This window comes from Pyxicephalus adspersus, chromosome 3 (assembly GCF_032062135.1).
Source record: "Pyxicephalus adspersus chromosome 3, UCB_Pads_2.0, whole genome shotgun sequence".
Taxonomy (NCBI): domain Eukaryota; kingdom Metazoa; phylum Chordata; class Amphibia; order Anura; family Pyxicephalidae; genus Pyxicephalus; species Pyxicephalus adspersus.
Window position 1 is genome coordinate 76,531,924 of NC_092860.1, and position 14,393 is coordinate 76,546,316.

General features: G+C 32.4%; 1 protein-coding gene across 4 annotated transcripts in view; it reads right to left on the reverse strand.

Moving 5' to 3' along the window:
* Positions 1 to 14,393, reverse strand: part of ANTXR2 (ANTXR cell adhesion molecule 2) — a 104,512-nt gene that overhangs the window by 3,486 nt on the left and 86,633 nt on the right. The gene's annotated exons all lie outside the window — the stretch shown is intronic.

Here is a 14,393-nt window from a genome sequence, read left to right on the forward strand (position 1 = left end):
CATGCAACAGTTAGCACTTCATAACTAGTGATATGTCATTCCTAGGTGAAAAGTATCTAATTGGGTTGATTAACAAAAAGAATTAAGGTTATTCACACAACATTATTTATCACTCTTCAAAAGAGCCATTTAGCTGAAAAGTAGTGAAAATCCACTTTGCACAAAATACCTAATTAAATGCAAAAAACATGATTTTATTCATACTCGCACATAGTTGGATGGCTGCAGTCAGCCGAGGCTCACCACATTCACTAAACCAGGTAAACTATCGCTTTCAGTCTATACTGCTTTAGACTACAATGACTAGTTCTGAATCCTACATGTACTGGTTCTTAACACATCACTAATATGCATATAGTAGCACTCTAATTGTGCAGAAGGTGTAAACCTATTCTAGTTAGTACCTATTCCAGTAGTTGAGAACAAGTGAAGCTCTTCAGAAGTCACAAAACTAAGGCAAACAGAAAAGCATGGAGAAAAGATTGCATATTCTCCATGTGATTGCATGTTCTTCATTCAAGCTTAGTCCTTAGGGAAATGTAGATGATGGGCCTGATTAATTAAAGCTTTCCAAGGCTGGAGAGGACACACGTTCAATACGAACCTGGGTGATCCAGTAAATTTGGAATGCATTTCTTAAAATCATGCTATTTGTTAGAAAATGTTTGCAGTCATGGACCAGATCGATTCCAGTTTATTTTTTCACTGCTAAAAGTTTATCCTCTCCAGCCTTGGGGAGCTATAATAAATCAGGTCCAATTTCTCAAATTAAACTTCTGTAATTGTCATGTGTGTGTGTGTCTCTTTATTTCTAGTGAAACACAAATTGGTTTGCTGAATAACTACTAAAAATCAAATCTTGTTATCAGTAACATCAAGCAGAAAATATAAGCTTGCTTTTGATTTTGGGTGTTTCTGGGTCTTCAACACCCCAGTTTACCCTGCCAATTTGAAAGCCATCTTTACAAATGTAATGTCTCAGGGATGTTTAGCATTTTTTGAAGGCAAGGTCCCTAGTATCAATGCAAACATCTTGGAACCCAGCAATCACTTTCCATGATGAGTGGCAGGGGCTAAATGATGTGTGCAAACTACGGGCAAGAGGAACATTAGGAAAAGATATTGGGGGGTTATGACGACTTTAAAAGATTGAATTATTGAAATACCATAATTTCCATTTTAAAATACTTTAGATAGAATAGATCATAAATGGAGCTTACTACATAACACCTCACAGGAAATATAGTCATAGCAGTAACTGATGTAAATGGTTTAAAATAAATGAGGAGTTTGAAAATTATTTTAAAGCACAATGCTGCAATGAATAAAATGTTGCCCACTGTACTATTAAAATATACTTGAAATCTAAATTTTAATTTAAGAAAGGTTTAAAACCATATTTAAAAAATATATTTTAACATAATATTGCAGTATTTATCGATTAAAATATGCAATGTTTATTACATAATTATCTAAAATCTCTGTTTATAAACATCTGGTTATGCCTTAGTTCCCCGGTAGGGCTGTTTAGATGACAGTAGTGGCTGAACTGGATTGCAAACAAACTTGGCAGATAAAGCAGCCCAAATACATATATTTCAGCTCAAAGTAAGCTGACTCCAGTTACGTATTTGAAATTTTTTTCTGTACTCTGTTCACAAAAGAAAAAAAAAACTAACACCCATTTTTTGGTCTTCTTTCTAAAAGTTTACTGTACAGCCTAAAGTCCTCTCATTTTATAGACAGAATAATTTGACTATAAAATGAACAAACACGTAAAAACAAAAACAGCTCACTAATATTTAAACCTCACATTTGTTTTTTCCTTTTACTTTAAGAAGATAATTTTAGAAAAATCTGCTGTTAAAGCAAAGCAATTATATTTTAACATGAGAACAGGGAATATTTCTGCATTTTTATTATGCAATATAAAAATTGATACATATACTGATAAAAAGGAAGTATATCTTGCCTGGCCACATGCTGTATGTAACAATACTCTAGATGCCACTGTATTCCAGCTGCCTGCTTCATCAACCAAGCCTTCACAAAATCTGATAGATGAATCCTTTGCAGTTATAATGAATACACAGTTAATGACAATGACCACTGGGTCCTCTAAAGAAAGTCCATGCCAAACTCCATTTCCTACCATAATCCTTTCAATACCATCATGGTATGGGACTCATTATAAGGCAGCAACCCTCTTTAGTTGTGTAATTATTTGGTATTTTAATAAATGTGTAGGAAGGTGTAGGAAGAAAACTGTAAGGGTATCTAAATTTCACTAGGCTAGACAAACTTAGATTGTTTAAGATTCATTGGAGAGAAATATTTAAAGGAATTGCGCATAGATGCTGTTAGGTCTTTCATGGTCATTATCTCATTTATGCAGGCAAACCAATGTATTAGGTGAGAGGATTTCCAAAGAACTGACATGTTGCAAATTATTATATTATAATATTAATAAAATATTTTGTGTTGGCTTTTCTGGGCAAATTATATGTGCAAAAGGCATTTTTACAGTGAAACGTCAAAAAAAAAAGAGAAAGAGGTGTCATACTTGATAGTTTTGGATAGGACCAACCATGTAAAAGACTATGTTATCCTCTCCTCCTGTGTTACTATCTGTCATTTGCAACCCCTATTTAATGTACAGCGCTGCATAATACTGTTTATTATTATATATAATAATAATATTATCATCATGGTTATATCATGGCAGTTACTGTTTAAAACCTTGTTTCTCCACCTTTTAAACATAGGGAAACTTAAAAATAACTTTCAGGTCCCCAGGGTACCCCTACTATAAATACTATATCCACAGCTCACAGTACATAAGAGTGATGGTCAATGGGAAGAATGTCTTTTACGTTGCTGCCTAGTGAGAATAATTGTCACCCTTACAGCCAAGAAGGTCATTGATTTCAGTTAAACTTGGGAGTCACAAATTGCTCATTGCTAAAAGAATCCCTAGCAACATCTGGAGAAACCCTAGGGTTCCATAGAACCCTGGTTAAGAAACACTGGCTCAAAGTGTATTTTGGACAGAAGGAATGGAATAAAACTCCAACCATTTTATTACTCACTGGGTCTGATTTATTAAAGCATACTCAAACTCGAATTTTCACTTTTACATAAAAGGGTAGATAACAGATAAAAGTGTATCCTCTTCAGCCTTGGGCAGCTTTAGCAAATGAGGCCCAATGTCTTAACATTGTAACATTGTAGAAATTTTCCTTTACTTCCTGTTCTAGAGGCACAACAAAAAGTTAGTGGAATCTTTCCAAAATTAAGTGATTTCAAATCTCCCTGGAACATGAAAATTTCCTCTACTTTCCTATTGTGGGGACATCTCTAACATTTTGACACATCTCAGTGATCGGGACATCAACTAAAACCTGAAAGAGAGTCTAACTCTAGAAAAAAATAGAATGATTTAGAGATAAAATTTAATGTCTAAATTAAATAATTTAAAAAAAAAACAATATGGTATATTTTTCAGTTTTAATCGCCTTAACTTGATCTAGTAAATGTAATATTAAAAAGTAAAAAAATTACAAAAATGTAAAAAGGAAGAACAATCATTACAATAATGTGTGTGATGTTCTGCAAAGTGTTGTCTCTGAACTTGTACATGGAATAATAATTTTCTACAGTGACTGAGAAGTGGTCTAGGTTTATGTTGCCATTTACATAAATGTAAATCCCAGTACATCTATTAAAATCATTGCATGGTAAATGGTGTCAAGCTAATAAGCTTGTTAAAATAGCAGTTAGCAAGATCTATTTTAAAAGACGCCTCTGCAGATTCTTTATATACCTAAACATCAATAAAAGTAAATCATCTATTTTTTTCCTTTACAAAACTTGATCATATAACTAATATAGTGAAGTATGCATATTGTTTACAATAAAATTTACAGAACAAAAATATATTCTGTGGTACGATTTCCTGAAGCTGGTATTGTATAGACTACTTAAAGCTCAATTCTTCTGCCTAATCACCCTATTTGTGCTGAAGGAATATTTTTTATATATAATACATTAGGATCATTTCCTTAAGTCAGCTTCCATTCACTGAGCTAAACAACTTTGCTTTTTTATTGAACTGATTAATATTTACATTACATTTTATCAATCTGTTCAGTAAAGAATTTAGTTAAGTTGATTTATTAAATCAGAGTTTGCTACCTAAATGAATTTTAATTTGCTAAATTAATTTTCACTATACTTAACGAATAGGGTTGTGTGTATATATTCATCCAATCATGTGCAAGAATCTCGCTTTCATTTTTTTATTTCCCTTTTGCATGGTTGGATAGTTATTATAAATACAGCTTTACTTTATTTACTTAAGTGTGTAAACCATAACTTTTTCAATAGCCTCCTCTCATTTAGTAAATCAACCTCATGACTAGGTCTAAGTGATCTAAGTCATCAGACATGTTGATAAATATTAAATGAAAGTGCAAAATTGTTAGTAATCTGTTCATGAGTTCAGAGGTCTGCTGTCTTGTTTTATAACTGTACTTTTATGGCTCTAAAACTAACTATCGTTTTTAAAGGTCCAATAACAAAGTGCAGCATAGGCCACCTTTGCTTCAGACTACTTCTACTTAACTAAGTAATTAAAGATAAAAAGCAGTCTTTATATTTGTTAACCACTAAGTGCTAAAAAACATTTCTAAATGGTTGAAATAATTGTGTGTCATACACAGATTGCCCAACATGTCTTTATGTTACTGGGCATCCACATGATGATTTCTTTTCAACAAGCATCTAGAGTTCAATGTCTGCCTAAAGTAGAAGCTTGTTGCATATTGTTGCAGGTCACAAAAATCATAAAAAGCAAGGTTGTTCAACTAGATATCAATCGTTCATGCACTACATGGAAGTTTATTACTGGTAAAACACCAGAAAAACATGTGTTCAGTTTAGATTATCTAAATTAGTGGTTTACTATGTAGAGACTTACAACCTGACCTGTAAGCATTGTAGATGAGCATGGAAAGTCACACAGGGCTTATATGTAATTATAATTTAAACCTGGCAATGAAAATATGCAGTAAACCTTGTGTATTTACCCTTGTTTTCATTTTAAATTTAAAAAAAATAGTGTATATTAAACATGGTGTCAGAGAGACAGAAGTGTGATACCCAGAAAGTTTTTTTTTAAAAATATATTAGCTTAACTAGTTGTGTAAACCATTTTTTATTGTTATTTCTTTCTGACTGTATCACTATTATGGAGATTTCCCTTCACTTGCTGTTTGAGTATTTAGAGGAAATTCCATCAAAGCGTTACTAAGCAATACAAACATTTATTTATTAAAAACTGAATGACATAAGTACAATGCTTTTAGGCAGTATCCATTACAGGCACCATTAAAAATCGCAACAATTACCTGATTAATTTTTTTGTGTTTTAAATATCCATTACAGGACAAAGGTAATTGACCAATGAAGTTGTTTTAACAACTTTGGCCCATTAATATAGGTAAGTTTTGGGACTATCTAAGACGTCTACGTATATGCTTTTTATTTATAATTTACATAATAATTGGGTATACAAAGAGCAACCCTATCAAGCAGCTTTATTTAATCAAGATCCAGACATAAGGGTGTAACCTCCCCTTCACATATGTGCACACCTCTATGTTATTTTAACATGTAATCTATTATTGTCCCATTTTAAAATTGTATGTTTAAATGAATATAGAATGTGTAAAATGCTATCTGTTTTGTTTTCAAATATTTCAATGTACATGCCTAAAAAGGCAGAATAAAAAATGCCCAACTGAATCAGTAAAAAAAAAAAAAATATATATATATATATATATATATATATATATATCTTCAGTTGATATAATTCACTTTTTGTTTTTCTACTTTTTCTTATTTTATTATTATGATCACTTTTTTCTTGACCGATAAGTCTTCTTTTGCCGTCTTACTAGCTATGTTGTTTTCTTTTTTGAATGCACTTCCAGATAAATGCCAGTCATTTGGCCAGGGCTAACTCGCAGAAGGAGCAGCAAGCACAGATGGTACTAATGCATAAATGTAATCTAGCAAAAGGATGCCATCGCCAACGTAGAAATGTTCCAAATAACTACAGCGCACTTACAGGCATACAGCAATTGGCAAGGTTAAAGCTGAGATTTGTGAGAGCTCACCATTCCCAAGTCAACAATGGAAATTCAAAAACAAATGAGCATATTTTATTTATTTAGTCTCCCTGTTCACATACAACACACGAATATTACATTTAAACATTCTGCAGGTATACAATATGCTAATATGAATCATTTTTAAAATCAGCCGGAGCAAAAAGAAAGATGTTAAAACAAGCTGACTGAATAAAGGACAATTAGCTGTAGATGCGTACTAAAAAAAATGGAAGAACTGTTTCTCATAGCAACCAATTAGATTCTAGGATTTAATTTTGCCTCATTGTACCGGGGAATATATGAGTTTAGCCATAGGCTAAATAACATGGGTTGGCAGTATGTAACCTGCAAACATATACTGTGGCAGTAAATTGGGGTGCTAAATGATATATTAGACAGGAGAAAAAAATAACTTAAGACCAGACTCTCCAACTAGTCTTGCCTGGAGTCAGTCAAAAGCATGCCTTGGCATTGGACGTTGGTATTATTGTGGCAGAGGATTAAACATGCTGTGTCACTGGAGAGATCTCTCTTCATCTTATGTGCTGATTACAATTGCTGTCTCTAAGTACATCATATATATATATATATGTATCTATATATAGTAAAATAACTAATAAAATGTGAATAATTACACTTAATATACTTCTTGCTTAGAGATACATTTACAATATCAATGCTTATTTTTGAAAAATTAAACCTAATTATAGTGTAGAACAACAATGGTAAAAATGTTATAGCCATACTATTAAATTACAATGCTTAATATTCATAGGGGGAAAAAACACCTGATCCATTAGTAAAACGAGGTACACACAGCTTTATTTCATTGTCTGATCACGAAAAAATATGAATGGTGAAAAGCATACATGGTGATGTATATATGTGTATTTAGGAAATTTTGCTTCAATAACCAATGGATCTAGTCAATTTAAGGGTATATTTATATAAGGGTATATTTCATACTTGTATTTGAAATGGGCTCAAAAATAACCCCAATACATTTTTTAAATGGTAATTACTAGATCTTGAGGCTCAAAGACTAGAGTATAAAAACTAATATACAACCATGTAAACCAAAATATGTTAGTTAAGTGCTAACTGGCAGATTAATCTGCCATTTGCTGCTGCGCTGAAGTGGCACTCCAGGCAAACAGATAAATACAGCATTCAAATAAACATATGTTTGCTCTTTTACCTGCCAAAGGATTTGTAATTTTGGCCAGCCATTCTTGTGATACACACCTCTGCCAGTCAGAAAGATTGCTACTTCCCGGTGTAGCACTACTGTTTCCTGAGACAGTTTTACAGTTCATTAGACAGAGGTGATGATGCTGATGTATTAAGGTTAAATTACTAAAGGAATTAGGAGTGTTCAACAAAAAGTAATGTTGTTTTTTTCTTCAATGCTTTTTTTTTTAATTCTTTTTGTTTGTTATTGGGTTTTCAAAGTGAGAACATTTTAACTCTAGTTATGTAAGTGAACATTTACTCAAGTCAAGCCAAGTCAACATTATCTATTTCATGAATAAATCAACTCATTTTAAAGCAGTAGTAAATATGTATATAGTTATTATCTTGAAAAAAAGTAGGATTCTTGCTTACACATGACTGTTAAATGAAAAAGGGCTGGACTCTATACACTATGCTATGTAGATTACTTTATTAAATCACTTTTTACCTTGGTGAAAAACAGAAGTCATGCTAACTTTAAAGATCCAATTAAGTGCACAGGAAATTAGGAAAACAAACGTTTTCTGTGCACATCATTGGTCAATTTGGGCTTTTAAATATTTATAATATTGACTAAGTGAAGTGCAAATTTATTCTATTCTCATTTAGTAAATGATCCCTATTGTGATAAAAGATAAGATAAAGATGAAGAAGGGGCATTCAAAGTTATATTGCTGGGTTAGGAAAAATGAAGGTTACCTGCCTAGCTGTGCATATAACAGTATTATGCATGTGTATTTTATCCTTATATTTAGTGCAATGGTTAGTTATTTTTCATGTAAAGCTAGTGGGTTTAGCTTTTATCAATTCAGCCCAATACCTTGGGTCTCTATACCTATGACAGAAACATTTAGAAGTAATACACTAAATAAAACATGTGCCCTAGTTTTCTTTATGTAGAGTGAATTTGTAGAGATAACAATAGCATAATATTGTAAGCAATAAGCATCAAGAAGTTCCCTATGGTATATCCAGCCAAACCCCAAAATCTAAAATACAACTTTATTTCAGCCTGCCTGTTCTCTTGCTTTACTAGGACAAGTACAATGTCAGTCCCACTTGCCCAATTGCCCATTGATTCTCCATTATACATAATGACATCAGTGAAAGGGCTGATGTCTCGCTTGGTCAGAGACTGGCAAAAAGAGCACTCTCCATTGACTGGTTTTCACACCTGGAAGCAGTAAAAATGACCATATTTTAGCCTAACAATAACTGATAATTTTATGTTTCCCTTATCTTTTCCATATCAATATTCTGCCAACGGCAGTAATAGAATGGAGCTCACCACAACTTTATTAAATCAGTCCCAAGGTCACTTCTGCATGCTTGTAAACTGGTGCACATACTAACTATATATAGTAGTACACACAACAAAGGGAAAAGTTAGACCTGCTACAACTGAAGGATATAAGCTGTAAATGTTAAGGGTTCCCAATAAAAGCTTGGAGAACCTCTAAATATACACTAATGTACGTCACTGAATGATTGAAGTACATTTATCTTAATTTTAGTTCCTAACCTAAAGATGTTAAAAAAGAAGTTTGAAATCTAACATTACCTGTTTCTATAGTGTAGTACAATGGAAAATACATAATATTATATGGTACAAATTATTATATAAACTCAATGATAATGATAATGCCTTATAATATTAATGATACAAGTACCACATAGTATACTGTGTAAATTAGTGATATATATGTGTGATATATATATATATATATATATATATATATATATATATTTATTTACAGTATATACAGCATTAATTGATACACAAGGCATGGGGAACCCTGTCCCTTTTGAGCTAACAAAAAAAATACATTTAAACAGCGTATAAAAAAAAATATATCTGTTATGCTTGAACCTAACTGTAAAACATGTAAAAAACCATTTGCAGTTTCACTGTTGTGACCAAAATTCCATTATTTCTACATTAATTTATTATCATGACCCTGTGGGACTGCTGGCATGAAAACAAGTTCTTTTGCGCTGCTTAAGTGTCAGAAAAGTGAACACATTTTAATTCCAACAGCTTATTGCATGTGGAGATAATATGTTTAACTTTATATTATAAAAAAAAAATCAGTGCTGTGCAGTACTATTAGAAGCCAGGAGGAATTTCTCTTGCAGAGGAAATTTTAAAAGAAAACTTCTGTTTTACTGCAGAGCAGTATTTGGAATCTCTTTTTATTAAAGGTAAGATCACTTATTGAATTGGAATGGTTTGCTCGTCTGACATCCTTAATAAACTCACTTCTGTTTCTTTTACAACAGTATCAAGGTGGTCATTCAAGACTGCTGCTTTACTTTTTGTTTTTTAAACAAAATGTGAAATCTTTTGTCCTCAGTCCTTCACAACTAGTTGGAGATATTTTACCAAATACCTGTATCAGATTTATTTTGTTGCTTCTCGTCGGTATATTTTGTCTTTAAAACATTTATATCTCCAAGGCTGCACAGGATACACTTTTATCAGTGATCCTGGGTGATCCAGCAAACCCAGGTTCACTGATGAAAGTGTAGCATTGGAGAGCTTTCATAACAGCCCCAATGACCGGGCGTGTTTTATACTGCTCAGGTACTAGAGGGGAAATTTCTCATAAAATATACCTCTGCTCCTCCCGTGCACTGTGTTGCTGTTTTTTGTTTGATACATATTATAAGAGAAAACAGGTACTGGTATTTATAGCCAAAATTTATTTTTTTTCAAATATATAGTAGGGAAGGTCAGAAGCTAATTTAGGGGTGATCTTTATTTAGAAATTATTATTTTATCTGCAAAGTCACTTCAAGGTACAGTTATCCTTTGAAGGTAGCTCTACACAGAAATAGAACAAACGGGTAAGAAATATATTAAAAGTCTTCATGTGACTTATGACATAAGTTCCTTTAACTTGACACATTTATAAACCATTGAGTAGTTATGGTAATAATGTTTTTTCCCTGCCTTTTTCCTATTCTCTAGAAAGCTTGAAATAGCTTTACTCCTTCTTTTGGTCACAATCAGCTAAGCAGAGCAGTAAGTAAAAAGTTTTTTTGTCATTCATTTCATTGGTGTGTTTTACTTGAAGTGCTGCCAATGTTTCATTTTATGTCTACAGAGAATTTTAAATTACCATAACATTCTATAGTTCTTTATGCATGATAAACCATTGATTTCTACCATCCAACAAGGAAAAAAAGTCACATTCACAAACCAAGTGGGTAAATTGCGCTTAATTATTTAATTTTCTCAGGGAAAAATGAATACATTCCCAAAAAGATAATTACTATATAAAATTTTGATTGTGCCCTACAATATCCTAGACATTTCTAAAACTAATAATTTGCAAATATAAAAAATATAATAAAATAAAAATCTTACAGCAGTCATTATTAACTGTTTTCAAAAGTTCCTAAACTTAAGCATTTAGTTTAGTAAATTAAAGTAGGAAAATGTATTGCAGTCAATGAGAAATACAAATTAGGTGGCTTTAAAGGGTACAATTGGTTTTAAATGGCTCCTGAGTTTGTGGTGGATGTTTTTGTTCAATAATAAACCAAATTGTATATTCACTTTGCAAAGTGAATCATCATAAATAGGGTGAACCAGTGTTCACTTTAAATACCCAATCAATCAAAATAAAAAAAAAATAAAAATAAAATTTTACTTGCCAACCCCTACCACAGGATTTTGAGCTTCGGTTAACTCCAAACTGGTAATTACAAATACCAATTGTATCTATTTTCTTTTACTCTATTTCCAAAGAATCAGAATATTCACCAACTTTATTTGACACTCTAAAGAACTTGTCATCACTGTGATGACATTTCACAACCAGAAACTGACATTAGTTCATAACAACAATAAATTAAAGGTCTCACCAGATACCTAATTTCAATAGGTATGGTGGTGCGACTTTTTGCTTCCACCACTTTACCTGAAATGGTCCTTCCTACCTTATGCCCAGAACCTGTAGGTTCTTTGGCCAGACCCCTTTTACTCACATCAACCAGCTAGCACTACTGTTCTTCTTACCTCCACAAAGCCGCCCTATTTTCTAGCCCGTCCCAGTCAATTTATCCTTCTCCTATGCTGAACCCGGTGTTTAATCACAAAAAAATATTATAGTAAATCAACTTCATTGTTATTATTATTTATTTTTTTAACAAATGGTTCAAAATTGTTAAGTTATAGATAAACGTACACTGAATCGGTAATTTTGCTAACAAATAAACATGTACAGTTAAAGTAATACAGTATTCTCAGCAATAGTGTCCATCTGGCACCTGAAGCATGCTACAAGCATTGACAAACCATATTTACCAAATTATTTGACACACCAAATCAACATAGTAGAAAAAGTAGCATTGATATAGGATATTTACTTTTTACTTTAGATTGAGAATCTTTTTCTATTTCTTCTTCCAGAATTTGTTTTTATTTATTTTTATGTTATCGTATCCAGGTAAAAGACCTATCCCTTTGTGGCTGCTGCAGTCAGGCTGCACAATCCTGGTAGATGGTGTTTATGCAATAATGTCTATGCATTGTTTATTGACCATAGAGTATTCATCACTTATCAAGACCAACAGAGTGTTCATCACTTATCAAGAGTTGAGTATTCTAATATACTTTATGAAAGGTGACCTACACAGGGGCAGTATTGTAGAAATAATAAATACACTTACTTGTAAACATGTGTCAATGCATTCAAGAATCTCAAAGTTTGAAGCACTTTTTATGCAAGAAGTCTGACTCCTTTCCCTCTCATCACACTATTTAGCTTGTTATAGTTATATACAAATTGCTTATCTGTATGTATGTGTACCCTGTGTTTCGGGTCTAATTAAAAATATTTGCAGGCTTCTTTAGTTCATGGTAATTTACCATACCATTACATAATTTAATATTATACAGTTAGGTAAGGAACAATAAAATATAATTTATTTATTATAGTACAGTATAGATGTTTATTGATACTATACTAAAAATAAAGAACAGTACTACACATGATAGTATAGTTGGTAACAAGTTCTATACTAATCTAGTACAGTACTATATAGAATTTTATAGTATAATATAATTTAATACAATGTATAGTGTGGTGTAGTATTTTTACAGTACAGTAATGTTGTTTAATAGCATTATACAAATATAGTATAGTGCTACTTAGTATACCCATCCAGTATTGTGTTGTACAGTATAGTCTAGTACCCAAACAGTCCTATTCAGATATTTTCACTGTCTTTTTAGGCAGCAATGTGAAGGATGGATGGCTTTTTCTCATACAGCTAAACCCTTTTCTAGTTCACAATATCCAATCAACCTTAGCTGTGTACGGTGTCAGAAGCACTTACTGCACAAGGAAAGATCTGTGTTTCTTTTGCCACACACAATAAATCTTTAGTGTCTTCACTTGATACGCATCACTCCACTTGATCTCAGGAGGCACTATCTGTCTCTGTATGATTCTCTCCATCATGTAACAAGGTCACTTTACCAGCTCGAAGTTTGTGTTCTAAAGTCTATATTATTTAACCGACTAGGCTAAGTCTTTCTTGAACTTCAAACATGTTTTTTTATATTTAAACAATTTGCTCCTTCCTATAGCTAGCTGGTCAACAGAAACAATACAAGGTATGCTGCACCCTTTACTATTACCGAGTGGTTAAAGAAAAACCCCACGTTTAAAAGCATAAAGTATATATATATATATATATATATATATATATATCTCAATACAAAAACTGTCACTTTTATATATGTTCATTCCTGTTGGAAATAATCTAATACTGTGTAAAGGATCTGAAACACCATCTCTGCCAAACCCTTTTTGTTAACTCACAAAGCACAAAACATAGGTTGCTGATATTGCATTATGATGGTACTTTTTCTTTTGATTTGGGGGAATCAAGTACAACATAGGAGTAAGAAGATAAAATCAGCAAGAGAAGTTCTGAGCCTAAATATTTACTTTTGCTATAATAAGAAAATCAGATTTTTTATTAAATAAATAAAAAAAGTATACCCCTCAAATGTTGCAACCTTGAACACCTGAAATTTATGGTCTGATCTTCTAGCCTGGAGAGGATACATTTTCTTTGGTGATGCTGGGTGATCCAGCAAACCTGGAATGGGTTTCCTAAAGTCATTTGCTATTTATTAGCAAATGTTTTTAATCCTTGACCAGATCAATTCCAGGTTTTTTGAATCACCCCGTCTCACAGAAGAAAGTGTGAGAGCTTTAATAAATCAGGGCCACTGCATCTGGAGTAAGTAAAAGGAAATGCAAACAGAAGATTTACTGTTGTGCTCCTAAAGAAAAACCCTGTCTATAGGTTGACCTTTTTATATTGGATAAGATTTGTTCATCTAAAAGGGAGGAAAAAGAAGTGGCTGCTCTGAGGCTTTCAATTTTAGCTTCCTAAAAAAGTTCATATAAAGGTTTAGAAATTGTATGTAATCTAGCCATTTAAGTTGAAAACAATGCTAAGTCAAGTTTTAAATGAGAGTAACCATTGATTGTATTTGTCTGTGTCTGGCTTCACTAACCCATAATAATCGTGCTGCAAACAAAAGTCAAACAAAAGTTAAAAATTAAGCATGTTTAAAACTTTTAAAATCAGCAAAGCAAGGGATCAATGAAGTATTGAAGCCAAATATCAGCATTGCATCCAGGCAGCATGTCATGTTAATAAGAAGACAGCAACGGCAATACACTTTTGCCATACATTATGCTATACTGTATACTATTCCACTCTCTATACAATCGTAAAACAATATACATTGTTTACATAAACATTACTCTGTCCACAGCTAGATACATGTAGGTAAGTTTAGATCTCAGAATTTAAGGGCCTACATTTACAGGCTTTTTTCATATCAAGCAGGTTCTGCATGCCCTTACAAGACCAGGTGAATGGAAAACTCACTTAGGTAAGGATAAATACAAGTCAAAAGCACAATGAATTCTGAATGATTTAAAAACTTCCTGAAAC